Genomic DNA, 17,732 nt, shown 5'->3' with positions numbered 1-17,732 from the left:
GTATTTTCTATTTGCATAGAACTTTAACAATCTATCTCATTCAAAGAAAAGTGCTTCCTCAACTTTATGATTTTGTCTTTATTATTATGTTCCTATTATACAGTCCACTGGACTTATAACATATCACTAGAATAAAATTAAAAATAACAAAATGTTACCAAATTTTCACTACTTTTTAAAATTTATATTTGATATATAAAGATAATCAATGTTTTTCTTTCCATAATTACTGCAAAGAACTACTTTTTCAAATATAATTATCATAATTACCACCTTACTATTTAATACATTTTTATACATAGAGAGAAAAACCTCTGGAATTCACACTCTAGTAGAAGTGGGTATCTTACTAATATTACAGTGTGGTTACAACATAATAATATAATTGTATTTTCTAAAGCAATTGCTGTTTTATTTATAGGAAAATTGAATTAAGATTAAAATTAGTGGCAATATAAAGACCTCAATAAATTGCCTATGTATCTATTGTTTAATAATTAAATTAAAAATATTTTATTCCTATTCAAGTAGTAGAAAATTATTCCATATATTATTAAACTATTTTTATTTTATGTTTTGTTGTCAATTGAAAATTCCTCCAAATATGATGTAATAATTATTGTACAAATTTTAGATGCTCTCATTTCAAGTATAAATATAAATTTGGCATATAATATTTTTACTTCTCTTAGTTTCCAAATAGTTATAACAGAGCCAAATGTTTTAATGAAAGAAATAGTCAAGTTAATATGTTAACAAAGCTTATTACAATCTGTAAAGTGTAATATTTAATAATTTAGAAATGTTTTTTATAATAGTCTGGATATACTCTTCTTCTTCTCTCAAACCAGTGTTTCTTTCTCAGTTCACACATAAAGTTCCTCTAATTCTGTGCTTATATAATTTATTTTATTTATCTGTCATGATATTTTCTGTATTAACAAACAATACATGATATATTTTAAAGCTTTTATTATAACACAACTGTAGTAATTATTGACTATAATGTATTTCTATTAAATATGCAGTGTATTCTATATCAATTTTTAGTTGAAAATAAAAGTTAGAAGAGTTCTGAAACTCCAAGCTAAACATGTATTTTTCAAATTTTGAACAAATGTGTGGAAAAGGAATGAATGTAATTTAAGGGTGAAAATATAAGTTATCATAATCTTTTCAAATATAAAGATTTTTTAGGTTTTAGTCATACACTAACATAACACTCCAACAATTTGTATATATATATTTTCAAAGTTTCTTCTTAGTTTTATCTAGTTGATTGAAAGATAAAGATCTTTTCAAGTATTATTTCTATGAATAAGAAAAATGTGAATTTACAGGAATGAAAACTATGAAATACATATATTGCATTAAGCAAAATTACAAAGTCTTAGAATATTTTGCACAGCATTAAAGAAAAGACTAAAAAGAATGATTTGCCTTCCAATTTTCAGGGTTGTACTGTACATTTATAATTTGCTGAAATGACCTGGTGAGCAAAGGAGAAAGTAAGAGACACAACTTGCATGAAATGCCTCTGCATTATTATATTTATATTCAGCTTAATTTTAATACAATGAGAATTCGCAGCTATTGACTTGTACTTGTCAATTTTTATATCTTCAAATATTAAAATGCAATTTTCAAATTATTCTAAAATTAAACCACCAAAGTTTACCAGGAATGTTCATTATGGAATTTCATTTCCTGATGCATCATTGAAGATAGTCTTGAAGTCCCTGATTGGAAACTCCATCAAACCACTACAATGCAGGGGAAAACTTCCTGCCTCTTCAATTCCACTGTTGGTCTGGAATAAGTACTTCTGACCACACCCCTTACTATCAAAACAAGCTGGGAACCTCCTGGACAGAAAGCCAGAAACACTTGTTAAAGTCTATGACGCTCTAAGGGAAAAGGCTTAAAAGTCCTGAGACACTTGGGAAATTTAGCCTTGACACATGATTAGTGCTGTCCTGGAACCTACTATGTTAAGGTCAGGGCCTCCAAGGGGGCTAGAGTGATACTACACTCTAGAGAAAAGAAATGGAAACCTTGTGTGGAGAAGAATGTTTATACTTCACATATCAAATTCCCTACACCAAATTTAGAAGAGGCAATAAAGGATAAATTAGTGGTCTGATCCAACCTTGTAACCCTCCCTTTCCCTTGTTCCTTTCTCTGTCCTCTTTCACCTCTTGCTTTTTTTCCATCCTCTTTTCCCCATGTCTCTTAGATCTGTGCACAAAATTATCTATATTTTTAATTAATATATGACACAATTTTATTTTATACTAAGGTATTACTTTTTGAATCATTTATGATATAAGAACCTGCATTTGAATTGAATGAATCTTACATAATGTTTTTGTTTTACCATTGTTATGGCTTGAATATATATTGTTCATATTTATGTTTACTCAGTAAAATTAAAAGCACAATTCTATATTAACTTTGCCAGTGTCTGCAAATTTTCTACAGTGACAAGAAAAGCTTTTTGATGCTTTCGTGTCTTCTCAGTGTAATTGTCAGTATTTTATATAGACTTAATTTCAAAAGATATTAGTTATCTTCATTAATCATGGACAATTTGCGTGGTCTTTTAACAGTTACCTAAGCCTACTTGAGATTAAAAAGAAAAATTAATATTATATAGATATAGATCTTTAAATGATTCTATCTGGGTCATTATCATTATATTATAATATGGACTTGTCCTTGTGCTGTTAGGAAGAACACGAATGACACAAGCCTAAAAAATATTTTTTTAAAAAAATTCACTTACCTTCTTCATTGTTTATTGTATGGTGAAAACTGAGAGTGACAGTTTTTCTTTAAGGACATTAAGTGTTTTTTTTGTTTGTTTGTTTGTTTGTTTGTTTTCCAAAAGATTAAGCAAATTCATTTTGAAAATACCAGATGAAAAATATTTTGACTTCCTAAAAATGCAGATAGGAAACATAATTTTCCAAGAGCAAGAAATATAAAACAACCTTAAGCGTTTGAGTTAAATCTAGAAATGAAAAACATTATGTAGCTGTGGTTTTATTTCAACTCACATGCTGAGTTGAAATGAAGATGTATATTGTTCAAAGTACTGAATGGAGGATATGCTAAAATCCTTCCAGCTGTTGCTATAGCATAATGAATGCTCAGAGCTCAAAACACATCACAATATTCTCAGAAAACTCATATTCTCATAGAATATATTTTAGAGTGATATTGTTTTAGGCTGTTTAGATTACTACAACACAATTCTATAAACTGAATGGCTTGTGGAACAACAGAATTTTATTTCTCGTAGTTCAAGGAATCGAGAAATCCAAGACAGAAGAGCCACAAAGATGAAGGTGGGGTTCTATGAAATCATAAACATCATATTCTACGTCCTCAGTTGATACAGGAAGCAAACAAGCTCCTTTGATCTTCTTTTACATGGGCCCTAATTCCGGTGAATGGTCGTGACATAATTACCTCCTAAATATTCCACTCGTATTGTGACTGCACTGGTCATTAAGTGTTTGCATGTGAATTTCGAAAGAACATTGAAATCATTGAAACATTGAAACCATAGCAGATTTTCTTTGGTCATTTAAAAAATGTAATACTAACTTGGATACAGTTCAGAATAGCAACACTTTTTATGATCCACTAATATAAAATAAAACTCATAAATATATTCATTTCCCTTTTAAAATCAAATTGCTCTACCTTGAAAAGGATATGTTTGGAGATACTGTAAGTACATTTTGTTTTTCAAATATTTATAAATTAAATGATACTCCTTTATAATTACATTAATTATGTAATGTAATGCAGGATATGCATATATATTGATGTCATTCATATAATTTGTATTCAAATTTACTAATCTAAATTAGTAATTTTCATGTTTAAACTGTGACTGCTTTGTCTATTTATAAATGTTATATAATAAACCAAGAATTTCTTCTTATTTATTCCCCAAAACACACTTGAACATTATCAAAAATGCTTTTTCAACTGCCTAGATTGTATTGTCATACATTCTAAATAAACATTTTCTTTTCAAGGGAAACATCTGATAATTATGCAGACTTTTGAAATTTAGAATGATTTAGGCACATCATTATGTAGATTTTAGAATGTTACAAATATATTCATCATATGAAAAATGATGGAATTTCCTACTCTGGAAATCATAAAATACTTACTATGAAATACTGCACTCTGAGAAATGAACAAATTTTTCCTAGAATTTGTATGCACAACAATAAAATGTTTCTTGATTAAGAAATAGTAGAAGTATCGAACATTCTCTCAATGCTTTCTTAATACAGTTCAAAGAGGAAAGTAAAGGGTCATATTGAAGTCTCTTGCAACAATCCTCATCGCCTAGAATCTCAAAGTTTCAATGAAGTTTCAAATCCAATAGGCGTTGCTCATGACAATTAACTGTGACCTTCATCAAACGATTAGATTCATTGTAATCCAACTTGAAGTCTCATTACTGAGTCTCACTTTTAAGGAGAAAATTGGATAGAACTTATGATTTCTAGCAAACAAACTAAATACATGTGTTTTTCAAGTAGCATTGCAGTGTGTCTCAATGACACCAAAGTTAACTTTCAATATTTAAGTGTTACATTCATGTAAGCTAAATAATTACAAAGAGTAATTTAAAGGAACATGGCATTTTGAAAACTAAAAATTCTATCAGGAAAAATAATGTGCCCAAACCAGACATTAAATATTATTTTAAAATTCAAAAACATTAAATAAAATGTAACTGAAAAAATATTCCATGAGTTTAAAATGTCATTATTTTACAAAAATCAGTATCCCCATTAACTCTAGATGGAATCATTTTAATTTATTAAAAAACATCAAGTCCTAGGAGAATATCATAGTATTACCCTATTGTGTAAAACACAATAAGAAAGACTATAAATCCAAACTAGCATACTAAAATACAGTTATCTTAAAACAATACAAGGTGAATCCAATAGATGCTTATTTTAATGTAAATAACTTTCATTCACTTTAACAGAGAAAAAACTGTGTTCTATAAGCAACATTAAGAAATAAACAATGATGTAGGTAATGGAAATTTTGTAAATATCAGGTGTCTGAGAAGGGAAAATTTACATAAAGAAATAAAGCCTCAAGCATCAAAGAGTAAAACTTTGCTTCTATGCTATAGAGAGACTTTCAAGGTCTAATGAATTTCCTCAAGGATTTTTTTCTTTTATTTTGGTGTGGTACTGAGAGTTGAAGTCAGGACCCTGCACTTGCCTGGCAGGCACTATGATACTGAGCCATATTCCCAGCTTCTCCTCAAGGAATTTTTAAATGTGAACGATATGAGTAAATGTGATTAAAACTTCTTACTTGTTAAATGTAAATATATTTCAAAATATAAGTCTCTTTTCTGTAAGTAGAATGTATAAATAAATATAAAATATTTCTAAAGAACTGTAATTACCTTTCCTGGTCACACTACTGTATTGTTTTACTGAGCAATTTGGTTAAATGTTAACCATAGGCATAAATCTGAAACTGTTTAATTTTTAAATGTTATGTTTTAAATATTTACATTTTTAATGAGCAAATTTTTAAGAAAATTTCACCTAAGGATTAGCAAATATATGAGCTGATAATCTTTAGCTATTAAGTATATTTATTTTAGATGTTAAGTTTATTTAAAAAGGTATGATTTAAGTTTATTCAATGTAATTTTTTAAGAGCAGAATATATTTATTAAGAGAATGAACTTCTGTCTGGCAGAGAGAACGAAGGGGTCCCATGTGGGTTGCCATAGTCAATTTAATTTGAGATATGAATACTTTCCTTTAGCATTTTAATTTTTAAATAATTAGTTCATATGTAAAAGTAACAAAATAGTTTTGTAATAGTAAAATATATATTGTAATACATATCAGGAAATCCTCAATAAATTTTCTGTTTTTTAAATATTCAATATTTGTAGTTTTAGAGCATGTGTTTAAATTAAGATAGAAGTACATGATGACAAAATTAAAAGTTTTCATATGCACATTTTGTGTTCACTAAAATGATATATATGTTATTTTATTTAATCTCATTAGTTTACATGATTAATTAGAGTTATACCATGTATCTTTATGGTCTTAAATGAGATATAATGATATTTAGATAATATCACAATCTGTCTTTGGTGAAAGAAATATTTGAACATTAATTAGTGAATATTAACTTATTTGGTAGGCAAATACACTTTTGAGAGCATAAACTATGAAACAGCAAGATGCATCTCATCAGATTTTATTTGTTGCATTTCTCAAAATAACTCATACAAATAGCCAACAAGTATATGAAAAGTTTTTCCCCATCTCTTTTGGGAAAATGTAAATCAAACTCCAGTGTAGTAGCATTTTTATTAGAATGATTATATATAACAAATGGTGGAGATAATTGGGAGAAAAGGGAACTTATGAATGCTTTTGGTGGTAACAGAATTTATATACCCACTATGGAAAGCATGAATATTTCTCAAAAAATTGAACACAGAAATACCATAGGATGCAGAAATTATTATGTTTGAAGAGTGCTATACGGCAGAAAATGGATTTTAATCAATACTGTGATTCTTATTTCAGTAACTTTCAAGTAACTGAATACCATCAACAATCGCATGATCTTTGAAGTGAATCGTTTGCTCACCATTCATCAGATGAGGCCACAGCATTTGATGATACATTATTTTCACTTTATAAGGACCTAAAAGATAGGATGCAATGAACTCCCATTCCCAAACTCTTGTTTCATAGGCATTGTAATGTGTGTTGTTTTAAACTGCAGAGCCTCTTGATAGTTTTATGCATTAAAAAAGAGTAATTTTAGTATTATTTTGAAGAATGATTCCTAATTTGATATATTCATGCTGCTCCTATGAAAGAATAGAAGAAAAATTAAACAAATTGAGTTTTTATTTCACTTTTCACATGTTGGAGAGCAAGATCAGGGATTTATGTTGGCTGGGAAGGGTCTATGATTGAAACAGATTATATCCTCTTTAAATATTTTTCAGCATTATACAAAAAGTAATTGATTTCAATTTAAATATTTTATATCTCATTAAGTATGTTAATTCAATTAATTTTAGGGAGGAATGTCTGGATTAAGAAAATGAATTCACAATGAAGATATCTAAATTGCAGTAGATGAAAATAAGAAAGTTCATTGGTATTTACTAATTATCTTCTGACAGAAATTTCCCTATTTAGAAATGTTTGGAATGAATGACTGTACTGGCTGTGTGATGTCACAATAGTGTATCTTTACCCTCTGTCATGGTATGCAGTTGTTGGACGTGCTTACAACATAAAGCCATAGCTTTTCTTTTTCTATTAACCCAAAGACCTTTCCAAATCACATTATCAATGTTTATATAACAAGATGTAGAGAAGCTGCACAACTGACGCTAATTCTCTAACAATTTATAACCAACTTCCATGATTTAATAGAAAATCAGAGGAGAAGGAAGCACAAATAATCAACTAAATGACTACTATAAAGAGCCCTTAATGGTACAGTCACACAAAATCAACCTCCCAGAACCTTGTATACAGAAAAAAATGCTGCACTTGATGGGAATAATGAAATAGTACAATAAAGTGAAAGGCATTTGTGGCTTTTGAATGACACTTCACTTCTATGTCATATGAAAGATCCTTTACTTTGCTGTCTGACTTTGGAAAATAGTTCCTTTTCATCCTAAGAATTAATATGTTCATCTATAAAATGAAGACAATAATGATCCACAATAATGATTGTGACTATATGAATAAATAATTGAGAACATACTATGCCACAAAATAACATCACTAAAATTATTGTTATCATTAATGAGGACTGAGAAATTAGAGATAAGAAATTTTTCTGTAATAAATCTCCATGCAGGAAAAGTAATGATGTTTAGAATTAATACTACTGATAGATAACCTGAACATATTTTTGATGGATTATTTTATGAATGTTGACTGCATCAGTATGGAAAATAGATGACTAACCTGCATGATTTTGTATTAACATGATATCAAACTTTTCCTGCTTAAAAATGTTAAAAAATCATCGAAGGTATAACCTTATAAAATGATTTCTCCTATTTTAAGTATTTAATGGTCTGAAATCATAGGATAGCTATGACTGAAATTTGAATTTGATTTTTATGTGCTCTTTAAATTCGTTGATACTTTTCTGCATGAAAGATAGAAAAATGTGCCTAGAAATTTGTATTTATGTGCTATTTTTAGATAATAAAGCACATCAGCTTTAGCAAAAATGTTTTCTATAACCACATTATAATTTGAATTTGAAAGAGCGATTTATTGCATCTTTCACAATAAAACTCTATAGATGAACCAAATTATCCTTCATGCTCTTTAATCATATGAGCTAGTTTGTGTTTTAGTAGTGTATTTTTCATTTTTCCCAACTGTCTCAAAGACATGAGTGTCACAAATATATTTACTTATTTTTCTGATTTACAAATGTGTAATATATCCAATCAATTTTTAAAAAACGTATATTTTCTTACTAATACTCATTTTTTCCTACAAACTACATAAAATTAGACATATTAATATATTGCTACCATGTAATCTTAAAGACAATAGAAATTTTTGTAATTTTTCTACTCTAAACTATTAGTAGAAAGGGGTTTCCTAACATAAAACATATGGCTTCCTTTTTTATGTATATTAGTTTTATTGAAATTTAAAAAAAATTGTCATTCATGAGATTAACATATATAAATATTAATTTCATTTATTTTAAAGCTATATTGATTTATAATTAAAATGAAAAATATTTGACTTAATAAAATTTCACCAAATTTTTATTAATTACATGATTTAGTAATTACATGATCAACTGGAGAAATACAGAGATAGGAATAAAATAAAAGCTTTACTGAAACTCAGCAAAATGATTGGATAACGATGGTGCATTTAATGACTTGCTTTTGGGAGGTGGATTTGATTGGTTTTGGGTCATTGTGGGAATAATTTGAAGGGTTATATTCTTATTTGTATGTATTCCCGTTTCTCTCTGCCTCTTTTCACAGGATATACTAAAACAAAGTAACTCTAAAATCAAGAATAGTAGCTCAATACTAGTAATTACAGTACTTGGGAGGTTGAAGCAGGAGGATCTCTGTGACTTTGAGGGCATTCTGGGATAGGAAGTCTTTGTCAAACAAAGCAAAACAAAACAAAACAAAGCAAAACAAAATCTATGTAACTCAGCTGGTGGACCTCCAAAGTAGTAGAGCTACATTATTCTGTTCTATTACTGTAACAATACCAGAAAAAGATTCCTTAAAGAGAGAAAAAGTTTGTTGTTGATGGACAGCAGAACTGTTGGGTAAAGTGGCAGGGAGGTGAGAAATAATCATGCAGGACAGAAACTGGCTTGGAAACTAGAGTCCAAATGAACGACTAAAAGTGAGATCCTGGGGGTACAAGTTTAGGAGTAAAATGTGAGTTTCCTGTGAACCTGATAAAGGAGTTTTTTGTTTTTTGTGGTTTGTGTGTGTGTGTATGTGTGTGTGTGTGTGTTTTTGGTGGTAGTGATGAGAAGGTAGCTTGCATAGTGGAAGACCCAGTAAATTAAGTAGTATGTAGTTAGTGTTGAGTGGCCAGCATACCAAAAGAGATGTCAGTACACAAAGAGATTGAGGATTTCTATACATAGAGCCAGTCATTGGTTGCCCAGTAGGAAACATTAAACACAAATACTAACAATAATGGATGACTTAATTCCTTGACTGAAAAGGGATTTACAAGGATAGGATTAGATAAGTGAGTGTGCCTAGTGATGTTGATAGTTGAGAGGTTCAGCTGGCTCCTAGCTAGCTGTCAGAATATTGGTGAGCTTCTGTGTCTGTGACTCCACACCACCCTGCTCCATGTGAAGGCATGTGTGAAGCAACGTGGTCATATTCAGACTTACCCCTTTGTTACAAAAACCATTTGCCACTATTACCCATAAATTAGGAACATTTTTAAAATGGACAAGAAGAAGAGAAATAATATCTTATTCTGGGAAATATCTGTGTCAGAAAATAAAATAAAACTCAAAGAATCTTTTAGCCATGGTCCATGTCACAAATCCAGTTGTAAGATGTTTTATAGCCAAATATGGGGAACTTTGCACATCAGATAACAATGTAACTCCCTATGAGTCAGTAGAAATGCCTCATGATTAAAATAACTAAATCAGCAATGATTGAATATTAAAACTAACTGAGAACTTGAAGTATGAAAAATTAAACAGGACATTTAGTTACTTCATCAGATCTGGAAACATAATATTAAGTTAAAAAAAATCCCTGTAAAAATCAAAGACCATTTCAGTGCTCCACACATATAAATTCAACAAAAGGGCTGCAGTTTTAGTAATGTTATAATGGAGACAGAAACAGAAATCACCTATCATCTAGTAGAATTCTAAAAATAATATCAGCCTACAGAGCCATTTTCTCCAGACCCTCAAAAATATCTTAAATGGAAGAAATCATACTCTGTGTAACTCTCACCTTTCCAAATGAGAAGCTTTAGGTGAAAAATATTGTCATATTATGATAACTTGGCGATCAGGAAACATGCATTTAGATATGCATGGTGGAATTCATTCACACTGGTGGAATTCCTTCTTACACTGGCTCTAATGCAGGTTCCAGGTTGCATTAAATATTAATATAAAATTCTATGAAACGTTTATAAATTATGATGTACAACATCTCCAATTTTCTATGTCAGGAGTTAGAAAACCATATGTGTATGTTGGCAGGAAAGTCTAAAAGACAATGAGGAAAATATTTATATGGTGGTAGTGGAAGCCTTTTAGATTGTTTTGCAACTTTGCTGTAATTATGGAAATATTCTAATATAAATTTCATACTTTAAATTTATATTAATACCCTTTTGTTGCATGGAAGGAACTTTGTTCACTGGCCATTTACATAAGTGTAACCATTAATCAAGGGATAGGTTTGCCATATGCAATCCAGTTTCTCCTCTTGGCAGAAAAAATCCTTAATATGGCTTACCTACATAACACAGGTGTATACACATTTTTGAAAACTCCAAGAATATAAAGTATAACTTCTTGATATCATATAAACTATAAGTTATATGAAATATAAACTCAAGCTCTCAATTAATGATAAATTCTATCCATCCAAACTAACATGTACATAAACATTCAGTGTCACACACTCCCTTTACCCCAGTATAAATTTTCTTATTGCTAGTTGAACTTTTCACCTCTACTACTTACTTAAGGATTTCATTAACATTAGTTCATCTCACTTCATTTTTATTTCTATATTAAACACAGAGTTGAAAAAATAAAGCCTTACGTAAAGCAGTGACCAAAAACATGCATTTAATTGCCTCTAGTTCCTTCTGGGCTTCAAAAAGACCATTTTCATATGCAGCCGTATTGTTTATCACTTTTAATGCTGCCTCGAGGATTGCCAATATAACTGGATTTATGCTTCTACTACCCTGGCAATGAAAAAAAAATGGAAAAGTACACATTTACACAGGCAGGGAGGAAAATAATGTAATGGCAAAAGTTTGTGCATATTTTTGTAATCAGAAGTCCAAGCTGTAAACAGTCATTGCTTAAAAAGTGCAAGCACATTATTTTACAGAGAATATTTAATGGGGATATGAACATATTCTTATACTATGTATATTCATGAACTTGAAGGGTTTGAATTCATTATGTCCAATGTAACTTTTGATCAATGGATCAAAGTAATCTACTTAATACTGAAACTCATTTGTCAAATAATTTCAGAGTTGTTAAGTGAATTACACTATACATGTTATAGTATAAGTATAGTCTGCATTTCAGAATTTAAATAATTTGAAAAGTGAAGAATCACATGATACATAATAACAAACCTTGAAATAAAACTAAGCTTTTCAGAGAGAAATTTTACTTGAAGACTGCAGACTTAAGCTAAAACTATTTCAAAGTGTATCATCTGCCCATTTTTTTGTTTTGTTGTTTTGTTACAGTGTTGCATCTTAAGACATGAATGTGATCCCCACAAGTAAAATCATGTAAACATTTTTGATGTTTTATTCAGCCCTCAGTCCTTTCTATCTCGTTCTTGCCTCATCTCAGTAACAGATGCCATTAGATTCTGCTCTATTTCTCTTTTGTCCTTTTTCATATGTTGCAAGAATACATAAATAAGAAAGTGTTTTATTGTTGCCTCTTTCATTATTAAAGTAAAACTCTCTTTTAATAGTAATTTACTAATAAAGTGGCTCAGAATTATTCCAGTGATTGTTCTTGCAATTTAATTTATGCATTTTAGGCTGTAAAATACCCTCTGATTATCAATGCAATTAGGTGTTATGTTATAAAAGTTAATATAGTCCTGTTATTACATTTTAAAAATTTTTATTAGTTTTTACCTTTTAGTCTTGGTTGTTGTTTAATGTTAGACAAGTTGATTTAAAAAGTTTTTTTGTGTTAATTTTAGATGTAATGATGATTCTATGATAAGTAATTCTGGGCTGTTGATGTATAAATAAAGTATACGACTAAAACATTTGTAATTCTGAACAAAGCATATTCTTTATTATCAGGAAGTAGTTTTCTTAAAGTTTACCTAATAATGCACATTTGTAATTTGTGGTTTATTTTCTCTGCTTCTTTTGTTAAATTAGTATTCTAAAACTTTTACTTTATTTGTACACTAGTCTGTCAGTCCTTTTGTCACCATGTTTTGCTTCATAATGTTTATTGAAATATTATGTAGTACATATATATTCTTATAAGGTGTTGTCTATATTGAAGATTGAAGCCTTCAGCATTAGAAGACATATGTTTGTAAATTTAATCCTCTTGATCTTTAACATATTTTCACGTGTATGTTTTTCTTCCCTGCACTTGCCTTTATTTTTAAATCACCTCATTGTACTTGAGTCTGAAATGAGTAGTTAGCTGATTCTCTATAAAATGATATGCACTTTATATTAATAATTTTACTTTTACATTTATTCGTGAGGACCTGATTCTTCCCTGTTAAAATGTTCTTCAAATATAAAAATGCTTGCATTGTATTTGTTGATTTAAGCATATCATCTCTATGTCTGCAGTAATGTTTCCTATTCATTTTTTATCAGATAATTTGTTTATTTTGATTGATATGTTTTCCTTCATAGTGTTTTCTATGGCATGATCAACAACCTTACTGTTTTTTACCTTTTCATGCATTTTTGTATTAGTTTTGTTTTCAGACATTTTTGTATTAGTTTGATCAGTAAATAAAAGATGTGAATGTTTTTTACTTTCCTCATTCTCCTCTTTGATTAGATCTTACAAATAAATTGCAGATAATAAGTGCTCTTTGGATTTCATTTTTATATACTTGAGTAAGCTATCTCTACAATCCTCAAGAAGTGCTCATAATTATATTATTACCTACATTCTTGTTAAAACCTGTGATTTTCTATAACTGATAACTGAAAAGCAGATTGAATTTACATACAATAATTCATTTCTTGATTGCTTTAAAATGATCATTTTACATTGCATTATATGCAGCTCTTGAGATTTGATGAAAATTTAATTCTCAAGTGTTTGCAAGTAATTTTCTCTTTGTTTATTTAGAGGCAGTATGAATTTTGTCTTTATTATAAATATTCTATTTTATACAGGTATATCTTGAAATGTGTTTCTAATCAATTATCCTAGATAGACTAAAATCAGTTAAATATTAGCATTCAATTTTTTCACAAGTGAATTTTATCACAAATGGATTTCTACTTGAATTTCAGTTTAATTTTAGTTCTGTTCAATCCTTCAGAGACCCCAGTAAGATGCACATAACCCTCCTTTGCCTGTCTCATTTTCACCTTAATCCCTTTTTTTGTCACACTATTTGGTTTTGTAATCTAGTTGTGTATTACACTGATAAATTTGCTCCATAATCTTTATTGAAACATTATGTAGTACATATGTATCCTTATATGGTGATGTCTATGTTGAAGAGTGAAGCCTTCAGCATTAAAACACATTTGTTTGTAAATTTAATCCTCTTGATCTTTAACACATTTTCACGTGTATGGTTTTATAAATGGCCTTTATACATTTGTTCAGTTTCACCTTCTCTTGAGTATCTTGTAATCAAAGGCTCATTTTGATGATGTTTTATTTCTATGATTTTCTTCATGAGTTTAATCATTCTCATATTTTACTTTTTATATGAAAAGTGACAGGTTTGGAATTATTAACTGAAGCAAATTTTCATATTTTCAATTGTTTGAAAAATATTTAATTCAACAGGAGTTTTTTTAATCTTTGTATACTTCTTGTTATTTTGTTTTTAAGGACTTATTTGTATATAAAGGCTTATGTTTTTATTTTCCTTTTATGCCCTTATTTATAAGTAAAACTTTCTTTTAGTTTAGGCTGCTTTTGTGTCAAAATAAATGAAAATGTATACGCAAGCAAAAATCTGCACTCAAATGTACACGATCCGGTTATTCGTCACTATGAATGCTTGAAACAAATTAAAGTATCATTCAGTATGTGAGAAACCAATAAACTATGGGACATTCAAATGTGTAATATTTAGAAATGAGATACTAAAGTATAAAACAACATGATTGAAATTTATGCTACTAAAAGAAACTGATTTGTATAAGCTACATCATGTATGAACTTAACTGAATGACAGAAAGTTAAAACATTGAATATCCTAAATGTATTAGTAGTATTGAAGAGTAGCAAACACGATGGACATCAAAAGACAGAGCAAGAGGAATTTTAGGGCACTGAAAATGCATTAATAGCTTGGATAAATTCTGTTCTTCACATTTTTGTTTGCAAACAGAAATATCCAACAAAATGTTTCTCCCATTCAGGAACTCCACATCAAGTGATGAACATGACTGTAGCCAACTTCTCCATATCAACATGCATTCCACCATCTTCCCCAGTCATGGAACAAATTACGTTCTTGAACAAAGGCACCATGGTATTATGTATGATGCAATAATGATAGACACATGTGAATATACATATTTACTCCAACCTATACAATTCACAACACCAAGAGTGAAGTCAGGAAAACAGTGGCTTTGGGTGACAATAAGGTACAAGTGTTCACCTATCAGTTGTAACAAGGTTACAACTGCGATACAGCATGTTGTTAAAGAATTACCCTAGATGTTCTGTACTGTCCATTTATTTCTTTTTTCTTTCACCCATGATTTATTTAGAAAAGATGAGGAGGTAAAACCATAAAACTAGAAAGTCTGTGGTTAGAATGACTCTCAACAGTTAATTTCTTCACTATAAGATTTTTAAAACGGAAACGTTTCAAGGTTAGTAAGTTAAATTGATCTACTAACACTTGATATATATGACAATTGGCCTGGATTGTTCCCCTTTTGCTAATCTAGCTTTCACTTCTCTAATCTAGGTTACTTTAAAGTACTTTTTTAATTTAACTTTATTTACTTATCTGTCATAATCATGTATCAACAACCCAAATGTGTATTTTAGTTATATTCCATGTTTTTATTTTTCATTTATAACATGATTTTATTTATAATAATTACAACAAAACAGTCAAGAAAGCAAAGTGCCCAAAATCTCCACTATGACATAATAGTTATTAGTACAGAAGATGAGACATGATCTTGTCATGCAAACTTCTCTTGTAGTCCTGGCAGTGACAGGCTTAGCCATGATTTCATTGTGCTGCAGAATAACATTTGGCCAGTGGGTTTTAGTAGGTTTAATCATGGAAGTGATTGCTATTCCATTATGAAAAATAATGAAATACTCTAAGGGGAGTGCAAATATGGAGTTGCACAGAAAAACAAAACTTATGATTCTGTTTCTCAAAAGATGAAAATCAGAGCGTAGGAGAAAGAAAAGCCAAAAATAATGCTATCACCATTAGATATATTCTCTTGGAAATAGACATTCCTCAAAGGAATGATCAGGAGAATATTATCCTTTTTTGTGTTTCTTTTCTTCAAGTCTTTACCTTATGATTATGGTAGGTCAGAGAGTAAGTTGCACAAAAACAGTAAATGGTAATTTGCTTAGAAGTCAGAGCTTGCACTTCAGAAATCAGGGCACCTCTACTCGCAGTAACACAGCATAAGCTATGCTAACCCTGATTTTATTGTACAGTACATCTATATAATAAGTTGACGGATTTCTTTAATGAGTTTGCTTTGGAAAACCCATTACTTAAATCGATTTAAGAAGTGTTTTGAATTTCAAATAAGTATTTTTCTTCTGTATTTGCAATAAATCTTTTTAAAATAAATCCATATTTCAGCTGGGAACTGCCTATGATACAATTTCACTGAAAAATGCAAGGCCTTCAATAGTTATATTGGAAAAATAAATGTACAGAATCCAGAATACATTAATTGGCTAGAAGACATTTTTAATGATTGTAGACTTTGATACCAGACTATGAAATTCACATTGAAAGAAAGCTGGCGAAAGTCTGACTACTTTATTGTCGGCTATAAATTATATTTGTTTTAACAGTTTATTTTTGTTTGTAAATAGGAAATCTACACGTATAGCAAATTTTTGTTTTAAATTTTATTTAAGGATAAAAAGAAAAAAAGCAGAGAAAGGGTACAAGTTATACAGATTTACAGAAAAAATAAACAGTAGGAAATCACTAGTTAATGGATTACATAATGTCATCTTAGAAATAATTGTTCAAGTTACAAAATTAAAGCTTATAAAGTGGACATTCCAACAGTGAGACTGCAAACAGTTCTGTTCAATGATCCAACAAAACTCAAGCAATATGGTTAACTATAGCAAAAATTTAAATTAGGATTAAGCTGAAGGACAAAGAAATAAAGCACTTTCTAAACTTGGTTAGAAATTACTCCATTATTTCTCCATCTAAAAGTTCTAGCCAGCAAAACATAACTATTGCAATAATCAAATTTAGAGTAAAATAAGTGTTCAGTAAAGAAAATAGAATCTTTTCAGAAAAAGATTCAGAAATACACCTTAAAAATAAAGGATATATGAAAAACAAATCAATGGCTTATGATAAAATGTATCACCACAAAATGTGTCTTAACAAATTTTGGTCCATTTATCAATTTCCAAAGAAAACTCAGGAAATTTCAAAAAAGGACTTGTATGTTACAAAGATCATGTTTGTTATTTGAATCCATTCTTGTTTCTATTGGGGAATATAAATACAAATACATTAAAATATATGTTATGACTCCATGATTTTTACACTGGAACTTTTCATTAATTTGTTTCTATAAAAATGAATTTCCTCCTATATATGCAGCATAAGTACACTCAACAGATTGTAACACTGTTATTTATTTCTATGCTTACAAAGTGACCAATATTAAGTAAATCCTGTATGTAAATTTCCTAAATTCTATCTATTCTTAATATAAGCCATGTCATACTTTGTTCTATCATAATTACTATTGTCATATAATTTTAATAGTGTTTATAATATTAACTATATCTAAGGTTCATTTCATTACATTGGTTACTTTTTTCTATTTTTGCAGAGCAAAATAGAGTTTACCAAATTAAAATGCAGTCTATTTTTGAAAGAAGTGACAAAGGTAATTGATTCATCTATTGAAAATCATAATTGAAAAAGTTAATACTAATATTTTTATTTATAATTTGAATAAAATGCAAATTAAAGGAATGTATTA

This window comes from Cavia porcellus, unplaced genomic scaffold (genome assembly GCF_034190915.1).
Source record: "Cavia porcellus strain 051 isolate PalLab524CR breed Dunkin Hartley unplaced genomic scaffold, mCavPor4.1 scaffold_4, whole genome shotgun sequence".
Lineage (NCBI taxonomy): Eukaryota > Metazoa > Chordata > Mammalia > Rodentia > Caviidae > Cavia > Cavia porcellus.
The sequence above is the reverse complement of the archived record's forward strand: the minus strand, read 5'-3'. Positions refer to the sequence as shown.